This window comes from Papaver somniferum, chromosome 5 (assembly GCF_003573695.1).
Source record: "Papaver somniferum cultivar HN1 chromosome 5, ASM357369v1, whole genome shotgun sequence".
NCBI classification, from domain to species: domain Eukaryota; kingdom Viridiplantae; phylum Streptophyta; class Magnoliopsida; order Ranunculales; family Papaveraceae; genus Papaver; species Papaver somniferum.
In genome coordinates, this window is record NC_039362.1 from 50,423,832 (window position 1) to 50,437,615 (window position 13,784).

The 13,784-nt window shown below is 34.9% G+C and overlaps 1 long non-coding RNA gene across 8 annotated transcripts; it reads left to right on the forward strand.

The window, feature by feature from the left end:
• The first annotated feature begins 6,437 nt into the window (after window positions 1-6,437).
• On the forward strand, window positions 6,438-11,987 carry LOC113281554. 8 transcript variants are annotated; one of them, XR_003326232.1, is made up of 7 exons: window positions 6,438-6,903; window positions 7,176-7,406; window positions 7,693-7,836; window positions 8,326-8,456; window positions 9,441-9,516; window positions 10,092-10,184; window positions 10,434-11,987. It is a non-coding gene; the product is annotated as an uncharacterized LOC113281554 (long non-coding RNA). The 8 variants fall into 8 exon arrangements; XR_003326230.1 differs by having other exon boundaries at window positions 6,439-6,903; window positions 7,686-7,836; XR_003326233.1 differs by lacking the exon at window positions 7,693-7,836 and adding an exon at window positions 9,035-9,102 and having other exon boundaries at window positions 6,441-6,903.
• The last annotated feature ends 1,797 nt before the right edge of the window (window positions 11,988-13,784 follow it).

A 13,784-nucleotide genomic window follows, 5' to 3' on the forward strand; every position in this document is an offset into this window, starting at 1 on the left:
CTCTAATAGGCTAGTAATCAAGACTTATAGTTTTGATCACTAATATTGACAAACATGCTTGAGATAGCAACGAATGCGAGTTCGACCGAGCAATGCTCTTACAATCTCCCCCTTTATCAATTTTAGTGGCAAAACTATTAATGCATATGGAATACAAAAAATAAATAAATTAACTTTTGTAGCTCCTATTCCACATGCCTAATCTTCAACATTACTCGAAATCTTCGTCACTTCCAAGTACTCCAATGATCCCAAAGGTTGGAAGTTTAGCATCATCGTTGTTGAAAATCCGTAGCTATAACAACAAGAAAACAATAGTTCTCAATCATTGTTATACAGTGTCATAGTATCATTATCAGCGTCAAAGTTCAATTGTATCACAACTTCAACAACAATATTATGGTGATATGTATCACTCCCCCTTAGTCAATACTCCATCTCACATGGAAACCACTCCCCCTTACATAATGATCCGAAAACCATATGTATTTGTAGTGTGAACTACATATTAATTCTCCCTCTTTTTGTCAATAAAATTGGCAAAGGTACAAGAACGGGATCCTAATGAAATTTCCGAAAGAGACATTTCATGACCAAAAGAAAGAATACACATCATCTTATTTAGATGCAATCAAAAAGCCGAAGCTAAATGCATTCATCAAGGAATTTAAAGATACAAGATAACCCCTATAAATTCCACAACCGCACTCCCCACAAAGATTTGGCAATTAAGCGCAAGTTAAAAAAGAACTCTCCCCCATAATATGTCATTCCCAAGGGAACAACAAGAGCGATCTTAATTTCGATAGAGAAAAGAAGGATTTCTTTGGACATAACAAATCACATACAAGTATGAATTTGAATCCAAATATTAAATTAACCACAAGAAGTTCATGATTAATTTAACCGAAAATGCTCAACACAAGTAAACTTATGGAGACTTAAGAGCGCTCAATTATATTAATCACAAGTGAACCCATAATTAATCTAATCGAAATACTCAATCAAACTAACCACAAAAGTAATTAATTTAATTGGTCATACTCACATAAGAGAGTCTATGGAGCAATGCCTAAGTTAATCATGAAAACAATCAACCCAGTCATGAACCCTCAAACATAAGAAGACTTATGGAGTCATAACTAAATAACCAAACAAGATGATTAATTTAGGTCAAAATGCTCAACATAAAGTACCTTACGGAACAACAACAAGGCTAATCATAAAAATAATCAACTTGGTTGTTTCGTGCTCAACATAAGACACATTACGAAGCCACACAGTAATACATAAAATATGGATCAGGGAAGATCAATTACTGCGGAATATGCAAGGATTCATTCTATTTTCCATCACTATTTGCATAACGACATTTAATAGACATAATCCTTGCAAACAAAATATTTTAACCTATCTTCCATCAATAATTGACAATATACGCTTAACTTTTGTATTTGTCAAAAGTCCATTCATTCTTTCATCAATACATGCATATCAATTCATGAACGACTTTACATTTGACAAGATATGGTACAATCAATTTCACGGACGCAAACACACATATCCCATAAAAATATTGCAATATATAAAACCATAAATATTAATACTGCAAAAATCATCTTCCAAACAATTTAGAATTTAAACCAATAAATCTAAAAACATGAAGATGAAAACGTTGGACATAGCTATGTGTAATCACAATAATGGCTATTCCAACCTCTAGTTATTCTTCTAAACAAAAACAGAAATATAAAAGATTTACTAGATAGAATAAAGAAAAAACAAAAAAAAAACAGACTTTTATGCCCATGTCGAACACGAACTAAAGTCATATAGACGGTTCTGGATCCTCATGAGTCTTGAGATCGTTGAACTTGTGATCGACAACATCCACTGCATCCTTAGAAAAGATATCTTCATTGAGAATATCTTTAATTTTTGCTTTCATGAGAAACCTTTTCCAACTCAGTTCTTATCACATTAAGACTTTTCAGGGTATCAACCAGATGCAGTTTTTCTTTCTTGTAATACTTAAGAAAGTCATGAACCACTTCAACAGATATCATCTCCTCTTTCTCAATATCCTCATGTGTATACGCAAAGTAACATGAGGCATTGGGATGATTATCTTCAACAAATGTTCTTTTCTTCCTCCCTTTGGACTCAAAAACAATACCTTTAGCAAGAACACCTCTAGTAAAACCACAAGATCGTGAAGAGGAAGACATTCTTGACAAGAGAATAACCCAGAGTATGCAAACGTGACTCAAAGGTTTGGTATTTAAAGGTTTCTTAGGGAAGAAGTTTTTTAGGGTTTCTAAATGTTGACTCGTGATGGCAACGCACGTACACATACGAATACAACAAGATCCACAAAGAAAACTAACAAAAACCTTTTGCTACAAAAATGGCTCAATAAATTTCACAACAGGAAGAAATATAGAGCACAAGTGCAGCATACCATAAATACAAAAAGTCTTGCATCAAAACAGAGAAACGATACTAGACACCACAAATACTTTTTAGGCAATATTGTCTGTAAACACTAGTTTAGCTATAAACGATAAGAGGATAGCTCAACTAGACAGAACATCAAATCGCCACAGTATACCTGACTTTTACCCATCTTGCTCAACAATATTTTTATGAGCAAGTTCTCAACTTTTGTGATTAATTGGCACAAGTATGAGCACTGAGCTCATTAAGAGAATTGTGTTTCTGATCAAGTCTCTTTTTCCTTCTAAATTTAGAGAGAGATCCCTTTTGATGTGAGAAATTATCATAAAACTTACTATCATCAAAATATGACACATAGTTTGAGTTCTTACCTGGAGAGTTTTGGCATGAGGAGGATGATAACCTGTCGACAATTTCTTTATACCCTTCAATTATCTCTATCAGATTATTTCCCCATATCATCAATTTTTCTTCTTTCTCCTGAAATTTCATTCACATCAAGGTTAATGTTATTTCTCGAGGAACCGACTTGATCTTTCCTTAGACAATTCTTGTTAAGACTTCTGTTCTGCTTTAGAACATTTGAGGAACTCAACGAACTGACTTTCCTGGTAACATACACAGGGTAAGTACGAAAACCAACTGGTTTAGACATACGTATGTCAGTTACACCTTTGAGAATTAAGTCCAGGGTGTGTTGAAGTTTATTCAACCCAGAGTTTCTCTTTTTTTTAGCAGAGCCTTTTGCACTGCAAAAGAGACATACTTTTTGATCACAAGAGTGACTAGACACAGTAGTCTTAACAACCTCGTTAGGAGATTTCTTCCTTTCATGTGATGTGGAACATCCTTGATCAATGGGGACTTCAGACACATCTTTTCTGAGTGGAAAGGATTTCGATTTTACTTCTGAAGCTGTAACATTTTCAGTTGTAGAAGTACTTGGTATGTTAGACTGCTTAGAGCATCCTTGAATAGAGAGTTTACTAAAAGCAATGTTCTATTTCCAAAGCATCCTTTTTGAGGCTAGCCTCAAGCGACATACATGAAGAATGATATTCAATATTTTCTTTGAATTTACAGTCTCTTACAATACCAAGAAAGACTTCAACATGATGTTTTAACCGATTAAATCTATCAACTTGGATTCTAGCAAGATTTAGAATCAACTTACTCTCTTCAGCTTTTTCCCGTTCATTTAGAGAGATAGACTCTTTTGAAGAGTAATCGGGAGAACACATGTTGGAGCCTGTCTGTCTTCTTTGAACACAAGGTTCATCTATCTTTGAGATTGAAGAATATTTCTCATTAATAGAAGTAGACGAGACAGAGCTTTTATTTCTGGTGACGCGTTTATCGGAGATACTATCTTCCATCCTCAGATCGCTACAAACACAGACTTGTAAGGTCTTAAACGTGTTTGCCTACTCTGATACCAATTGAAAAAGCGGGGGTTTAACAACCACACCCAATATTTCGCTTAGCAATATGTATGGACAAACTCCAATATACTTTTATGAGAATCAACTAGATAGTTAGACTCAATCAATGAAAAGTATATCAAAGAGTTTATATCTCAATCTTTCGATTTGATCTTTACTCAAGCAAATAGAAATCTGCGAGTCTTTATCAACGAGAGATAACTTGGATGGTACCAAAGACCAATATCCAAGTGTCAATCAATTTAAATCAACAACCAAAAAGGTCGGATATTCTAATTGATTGAACAACGCACAACCTGTCATATTTCAATTATATAAACAAATATAATGCGGAATGGAAATAACACAGACACCAGAATTTTGTTAACGAGGAAACCGCAAATGCAGAAAAACCCCGGGACCTAGTCCAGATTGAACACACACTGTATTAAGCCGCTACAGACACTAGCCTACTCCAAACTAACTTCGGTATGGACTGTAGTTGAACCCCAATCAATCTCACACTGATCCAAGGTACAGTTATGCTCCTACGTCTCTGATCCCAGCAGGATACTACACACTTGATTCCCTTAGCTGACCTCACCCACAACTAAGAGTTGCTACGACCCAAAGTCGAAGACTTTAATAAAAAAAATTGTATCACACAGAAAAGTCTATGATAATAGATAAATCTGTCTCCCACGAATATACCTACGAGTTTTGTTCTGTCTTTTGATAAATCAAGGTGAACAGGAACCAATCAATAATACCAGACTTATATTCCCGAAGAACAACTCAGTATTATCAATCACCTCACAGTAATCTTAATCGACGCAGCGAAAAAGATATTGCGGAATCACAAACGATGAGACGAAGTTTGTTTGTGATTACTTTTCTATCTTGCCTATCGTAGATACGAATCTCAAACCAATTATTACAATTGTACTCGTACGATAGAAACAGCAAGATCAGATCACACAACTACGATAAAAATAGTATCGGTCTGGCTTCACAATCCCAATGAAGTCTTTAAGTCGTTAACCTGGTTTAGAAGAAGAAACCAAAGGTTAAAGGAGAATCGACTCTAGCTTAGCACAACTAGTATCACACAGAATGTGTGGGGATTAGGTTTCCCAGTTGCTAGAGTTCTCCCTTATATACACTTTCAAATCAGGGTTTGCAATCAATGTTAGCTTAGTAACAAAGCATTCAATATTCACCGTTAGATGAAAACCTGATTAGATTCAAGCTAATATTTCTCAACCGTTAGATCGAAAACTTAGCTTGTCACACACAAATGAAATGTTCAATTTTGGGTTTATGAACCGTACCCAAACATTAACATTTGTTGGTTCAACAAGTCAACCAAATGGTTAGCCATATGATTACTCTCATATCAACCTTATTCTTCTTCACCATAACTAGTTCTAATGACTCAAATGAACTAGTTAGAGAGTTGTTCAATTGTAAGGAAATCTTATGTAACTACACAAGACATAATTGAAGCAAAATCGGTTTGATTCACCCGAATCGGTTCATGGACTTTATAGCCACGGTTTGCAAAAGCATTCCTTAGTTTATTTAAACATTAGTTCAAGAACAACCGAGTTTAGATATAACCTGCTCAAGTTCGCGGATTGGGTTCGCGGACTTAAGCTCATGGAAGGAGTACACAAACTCCAGCAGAAAATCTCGGGCCGAGAAGTTCCGCAAGTTCGCGGATTGAGTTTGCAGACTGAGTTCGCGGACTGAGTTTGCGGATTGAGTTCGCGGACTTGGCTCATGTCACTTCCAACTTCACTTGATCAACAAAGTTTAGCAAACTTTGGTTCAAGCAATAGGACTTATGCATATATGTGTTTCCACAACAATGCTTATATCCACCAATGGTTATGTAATCTAAACTCTCATTTCAATCATTGAAACATTCTCAGAGAACGTTATATAGTCGTTATTCACAGACCATTTTTCGTCAGAGCAATTTTCAAAGTGATTGAAACATAACATGACTTTCGTCACTTGGTAAAGATGAATTCGGCTAAAGCGAAAGCTTACCAACACACATTTCGAGAAATAGATAGGCGAGATAAACTCTGCTCAAAATAACAACTGTGTATAATGAAAGTCTATATATCAAAAAGACTTTTGTCTCAAGAGTAGGAGATAGAGTAAATAGAGTTTTGAGTGACAGATAAGTTCAAGTCTCCGCATACCTTTTAGTCGATGAAGATCCACCAGTTCCTTGAGTAGTCCTTCGTCTTGTATGATGATTGCCATGGAGTCTTGAGCTCAACTACACTTTCTATCCTAATCCAAGACCTTAGCTCTAATAGGCTAATAATCAAGACTTATAGTTTTGATCACTAATATTGACAAACATGCTTGAGATAGCAACGCATGCGAGTTCGACCGAGCAATTCTCTAACAACAGATAGTAGCTTCCCAACTATCTTTTTGTCTCCCTTGTGTCTATGGTAAGTGTCTTTATGCTATAGTATGCTATTACAATTGCTCTCTTACATAAGAAATCTATGTAAATATTTTTAAAAAGATTGGTGCAGATATGACAAAAGTTTATGTAAATCCCATGTTTTCCTCAATAGAAATTGAGCAATCTAATCAATCTGATCTTTGCAAGCAATGTATGATGGTAACGGGAGTGGACTCATCCGGATGGAGTATTCAAATGGACGGCCCAAATTTACGATGGAAACACGGCCAAACTTATTAAACGCAGGAGTTTTACCTATATATCAGCTCCCGTTTACACATGAATAAACGAAAATAATTTTTATTTTATTTTTTTGGCTTCTTTTGATTGTCCCGGAGGAAAGGTTTGATCAAAAAGACGATGCAGAAGTAATGAATCTGTGTTTATTTATTTTCTCTCTCCTTGATTGTTGTATTCTGATTTGTGTTTGCTTTATGTGCTTGATGTAGGAAATTTAGGGGGCAAAAGTTTATAACATTGATTTAGGAGGAAAACTCTAATTTCAAAGACGCTGCAGAGGAAGGGAAGAACAAGGTAAACATGTGGAGACCCTATATTTATATAAAATCATATTGGGTTTTAATTTGGTGTATGCAGATTCGGATTGGATTTTAATTTGGTGTAGGAAAATTAGGATTTTAATTGGGTTTTGTAGATCGGGTAACAAATTATTTTTGAAAAATAGGTTAATTCTTTAGAAGATTTTGATTTGATTTTTGAGGTTTGCTTATGGCGTTAGAAGATGATTAGTTTTGGGGAGTAATGTATTGACTGGATTGTCGTTTTTCTTTCTGATTATTGGGTAGATGCACGCATGGTCATGGAAGACACAAACATCTTCCATCAAACATAAGTTTGATACTTTGATGCTGACAAGATTGCTGAAAGATTATCAAAGGCCCAAATATCTCCATAGAACATAGATGCAATCTTTATATGGAAGTCCCTATTTTAACACGGAAAGATCATATTAGCTTGGCTTCTTAAACACGGGAATCAGGTGGAAGCATTTGCTAGCGACATAACTTCTCGATAAGGTACTTTAAATTCCTTGGATAGTTTATTCTAAGGCTGTGGTACTCTTCTTATGCACTTCTGCTTTCTGAATGGACTAGATATAGAATGATGGCCACTGAATTGGTGTATTTGTAATTTGATAACTTTTACAGTTTCATATTAATTGATGCATGGTACTTAAAATTAAACTTTGATTTCAATAGTATGTTCTCCCTTATTAGTTTTCTGTTGTTATTGCTGATATTGTACTTCTAATAATCTTGATGATGGTTAGTTGTTTATCTTTGTTTTCCTTAAAGGATTTAGGATTATTATGGAAGCTCGATGCAAAGTTTTTATAGACTTGCATGGGTTTGCATGGGTTTGATGGAGAACACAGTCTTAGATTGGCTAACCTGCTGGAATGTTCTACAGTACCGGGTCTCAAGGTGGTGGTCAGGAAAGAATTGCGTTAGTCTCCATATCTTTAAAATACATCACTACCAAAGATGATATTTTTGTCATTTTTCTAGATGTTTTCTCTTGCCTTTTAGGTAGCAAGTAGATGGTCAGGTATTACTGTGTTTTCAAGTTCTCTGTGAGCACAACTTCCCTTTTTTTGTACAAATAATCATTTCATTTGTTGGGTGCAAAATGTTGGCAATCCTGCATTGCAACCTTCAATAGTAGTGCAGCTGTTTATATCTTTTTTCCTCCGATCAGTAACTTATAGTCACAGGGTTCTACAATGTAGGAATGAATTATTGTATGGAATTGTAGGAAAGAATATTGTCAAAAGTACCTATTGGCTTCTGTTACAAAGTCTCTGTTAGTCTGAAATGAATAAAAATCTTTTCTTTAGACAAATCATGAATCGTTGGATGTATACCATATGCATTGTTATGTTGCTTTACTAAATGATAGATTTGGGTTCATTTTTTTTTTTTTTGTGTTTTGTAGAGTTTTCAGTTGTTGCAGCACATTAGAGCTTGGATGAGTATTATATAGATTGTTTGGGGCTGTATTATGCAACGACTTAGTGGGGCTATGGATGGTTATTATGCAGGTCAAAATCTTCATCGCAGTTGTAGGTACATTTCCTAATCAATCTGTGTTCCTTTCATTAATAAACTTATGAGTCGTTTTTGTTGATGTCTTAATTGACTATGTAGTTCGCAGTAATTGGTAAACTAAAAATCAATAACCTGTGTTCCTTTCATTAATAAACTTATGAGTCGTTTTTGTTGTTGTCTTAGTTGATTACGTAGTTCGCTGTAGTTAGTAAAATAAAAATCAATGACTACCCGTAGTCAATACCATTAGGATGTGTTATTGGAAGGCTAATCGACACAGCTTTGAAATCTAATATTTGTTCCTTCCTTCAGTCATTTGTGGTCTCTTGGAAGTGAACTGTTTCTGTAAGTGAATTTTCAACTTTAGCAGGAATCAATTAGTGACACCACTGGACATTTCAGTCTAGAGAGGGTATAAAAGGGCAAGACACATATCGGTAAAGGAGAGAAAGTTAGTTTCTTTTGTTGTCATTTGCTTTGCTTTTGTTAATTATTGAAACATGAAATGAAGGGAATGGTTTGATCTCATAGGTCTGTACAAAATCTTAAACTCTGTGAATTATATGTTGTTGAGAACTCCTATTGCTCTTATCCAGATGTTTTAACCAAAGATTGCAACTTCGATCGGAAGTTTACTCTAAGAATGTTGAGCAATGGTGGGATGGTAAGTGCAACATTTCTTCCACTTGAAGAATGGTTGTTGCAGTTACTACTGTTTTCTTATTGTTGATCAATATTGAACGGAATTTAGTATCTACGCATTGTCTTTTTTGTCTCTTCATTGGTTGTTAGAACACTTCCGCTGTCACATAATCTTGCAAAGACTGTTATACTTGATTTGGCAGTAGAAATTGGACTATTATATCGATTCGCTGATGTATATGATGAATTCACAGGCAAATCCTTTAAACAAAATATTCCAGGCTAATCAAATCTATGTTTATTATTCATGTGAATAAATATATATGCACCAGAATGATGTTTTTCGTATTCATTTTGCAGAACAATTGCAAAATACCTCACTGCTGGGAAATGCAGAAATTCTACTTTATGAAAGAACAGGCTATGCTGAGATATGGTAAGTTTCATTTTCTTTTTTCTGCATCAACTTTTTCTTCTATTAGTCTAGGCCTCGATAGAGAAGTTGGCATGCCAGGGGTTTGTAGCCATTGTGTTATGATTCGAAAACTTAAAAGTTTACTATGTTCTACATGTTTTGACCTTTTTTTAGGTTGGCATTGATTCAATTTTTTGTGGGCAGTGTTTTGGTTTGCTCTGTGATTTTGTTGCATTTTTACTCTTTATATATTTATGATTTCACTCTGTCCTCTTAACTCTATTAATTAGAAGTTCAGAATCAAGAACAAAGATCACTAACAATATACTATACAAAGAGAACTATCCTTCTTCCTCAACCTTATCTAACATTGGGTTTCTTTACTGTTTAAATGTGACCATTGGATATGATGTGTAATACCTTTATAAGTTTACTGCAAAGGGAATTCTAACCCTGGAGTTCGCAGTTTAGTAGATTTGGTTTGTTCCTTGGCTCTTTGTTCTCTGAGAACTCCAACCCTAGGATATTTTCTTTTGGATTTTATCTTTTTTGATTTGTTTTGTTTGATTTCTTCCTCATCTTCTTATTCATTGCAGGATTTGATGTTTAATCACAGAGGTCTGTCTCGAGTACATGAATTCTGATTTTGAAACGCCTGTGATGGTTCCAAATTATCTTTTGGTATAAAGGTATTCACGCGTAATCTTCTTCCAATTTATTCCTTTTTTTTTTTCGTGCTATTTGATTCCAGGTTTATTTCATGAAACCTAAATATTGGCTTTGTGTTCCTGCATATTTTTGATTGGCTTAGATCCACACATGCAGAGTTTATATTCTTTGTCTTTCCTTGGTAGTACATATTAGGAAATCGATCTTGAATTTTTCCCAAAGTCAATCTTAAATTTTGCCAAATCTCTAACTTAGAACTACTTCACCAGGAGTCATGCCTCGACCTGTTTCAACGTCTAGGCAGGTCTATTGGTTGCTAATAGTGTGCACTAGGTCAAAGCAAAACCGAAAAACATAGATTAAGAAAACATTGACGTTATTCGGCTGTCGGCTGTGCAACCTGCAATCTGATGATGGCTTATGGGCCTTAGGCATTTGAGTGTGCAGAATCTGCCATTTGTACGTGAAGTTGTTGAAAATTTAGGCGGTGCGGATGAATTAAAATAGTTCTGATGATTGATTATGGGTGGATGATTACGGGACTAATGCGACGGAGATGGCAAGAGAAAGCATAAGTGGCCAGCAAATTTGAAGTGATGGAGAAAGATCACAATGCGTTATATTAGTAATGTATTAATCAGTATGTGTTTACGGGTTGAAAAATTTACTTCCTATTGATTGTGATTGTCTGATATGGGGTGATGCCAAGTTTGCCAGAGGAAGAGATGACAAGCATTTTGAGAAGGAGGGGCCTATACTCTGTGCTGCATCAGATAACTGAAGCAACTACGGTTCCCAAAATATGAAGTAAGGCTCAGGTGAGTGTTCATAGTTTTGGATATATGTTGATTTGAGCTTGGAATAACCTTTCGTGGGTTTACTATCAGTTACCGGCCACAAAGAAATCGGTGAGCAATTTACCACAATAATTCTTTCTGAGATATGATTTATAGATACTTGAATATAGGTAGAGTAATAGAGTGCTTATCCCTTCTAGAATGTCAACTCTGCGACTTTCGTATAATTCAAACTTTAAGGACGATACACTTTTACATTTTTGTATCTTAGTTTCTAGAATGTCACCAACCAGAAGTTTTTAAACCATATAGGAAAGACTAGGACCATGATTGGCTAACCATGTCACTTGCTCCCTAGGATGTGAATGAAGTCCAATTTGATAAAGCATGGGCATCACTTTGTAGGGGTCTTCTTTGATGACCTTGAAAGTGGATCAAGCGCAGTCGCAGCAACACCCACTTCAGGTGGAGAACACAATTTTTCAATTTGTTGATTAGTATTTCAATTATATAGAATAATGCATTTAAATGAGTTGAAATACTGCTTTTACTGTTTGGAGTAAACCGATTGCATTCTGGAAAAGAGTTTGGTGACAAACGAGACGAGACACCGGAGTTATGACTAAACCAGTGGAGTTCTGGACCTCTGGTATGGAATGATGGCTCCTCTACTTGAATTGCCTACAGATTGTCTGTTTAAATTGTTTGAAGAAGCCAGAAATGCAGAACTTTTAAGAGTTTCAGAAACCCTTAAAATTTGACGTGCCATTGTCAAGAAACACCAATGTAGAACAAGCCTTCCCCAGGGATAAATTTAGATCTTGCATGATCAGCACTATAAACCTACCATTTCTCTATGAAATTGTCCAGATCTAGGCACCATGGATAAATTTAGATCTTGCAGACATTTGTCTATGAAGTATGGGTAGTTTTCTAAATTTTGATTTATGTTGTAGCTTTCCTTTGTATTGGGCCTATTGGAATGTTAATCAGTTTAAGTTTCAAGAATTTGAATTCGTTCAAGAATTTACAGGTTAATAATGTATTCAAGATTTTGAAATAATGCAGATACAGCAGTGAGATCCAAATTTTACACAAAATGTTTGAATGATAGACATTAGACAAAACAACAGCCTTATCTATATTTTCCTTGGTATCGTTGGCTAATGCTAAATTAAGTGCACACTGAAAATTAATGTCGTGTGCTATCAGCAGAAACTTTCAAAAAGTAGAAATATCTCATTTATCCTGAAACTACAAGGAATGCAGATTAACCGTGTACATGAATTATTGGACGAAAAATGGATATGTACTCCCTCCGTTCCATTTTACTTGATGTTGTAGAGTTTTTCACGCAGATTAAGGAACATCAGAGAGTTAAATTTTTCCAATTCTACTCATATTAATACCTTTAAAAAAAATTAAATGACATAGTTTTTAGTTTCTAGATTTTAGGAAAAGTTACCAATCCCATTATAATTTACTTGGGATGTACCACATTTTTATAGATTAGAGTATATATCCTCCATGGAAAATATTTAAAAATTGGAGTGGTTGTTTATACGTTGATTACGATGAGAATTTATGCTCGGGAGTGATTCCAAAGTAAGGGTAAATCAAAAAGAATTTTGGGAAAATACTAAAACTCTTATCTATTTTGGAACAAAAAATAAACCCTAAAACATCAAGTAAAGTAGAACGGAGGGAGTATTAATTTTATGGAATCAGGTCACAACATAAGAGAGCCAAGAATTTTGGCTTGCCCTTTCTTCAAGATTTGTACTTGCATACCATAAAAGTATATTCTTTCTTCTCATCATGTCATTTAAGCATCTGTGTTGCTTTGCCCCCAATTTCTGGAGCAGACATATACCGCCAAAACATGATTACCTTAACCTCAGTAGTAAAAGGTCCATAAGCCAGCGTAACAGACGTTGGGAGAGAGAAAAACAACATCTGTTCATTGGTCCGACAATCCAATGCACCTTTTGTAGCAAGAGAAAAATCAGCCAAATCTACATGTCTCATCACCCCAAGTTAATATATAAATTTTGTCTTTTAGCAATGAATGCGTAGTTATGGATATAATTCAATAGTTTAGATTATTGTTTGACTTGCCAGGTGACAGCTTAATGTAGCATATATGCTTCTAAAGAATGATCATCTTAACTTCAGTAATGAAAGGTTGATAATCTAGAAGGACTGTTAGGAGAGATAAATACAACAAAGACTCATCAGACTCGGAACAACATTTTAATTCAAATTTCTGCAGAAGAGGATCGTCAAAATATGCATGTCTTATCTCCCCCAGTTAGTGGACAATTTTGTTATATTGGTATATGATGCATTGATACGTGTAATTGATATCCATGTGAATATAGTTAGATTATTATTCGACTTTCCAGGTGATATGGTTTAATGTATAATTCTCTGTTGAATATCGTAGAAATATGTGTAGATCAAACAGGTAATAATGCTCATTAAACACCTGTCATGAAGCTAAAATATTTTGTTTGTCTTTGTATTAAAATCAACAAGTCACCCAGCAAGCACGTCGTGTTAAGGAAGCCCATCATAAGAGAGATAAGTCTATCAAAAAAGTACAATGTTATTGTTGTTATTGTTTGCTATATGTTCCTGATAAAATTTAACCGCGTATGTGACAGATTCCCCATCCTAAATGAACACATACATGTTATTCCAATAATTTGTGCAAGGTTATTTATTGTCTAAGAAAGACAGGTAAATCTTAACATATTATCTTTGTGGGATATTTCCTCTTCATAGGCTTAGGGACTTGAGAATATCTCTTTGAATTTAGAC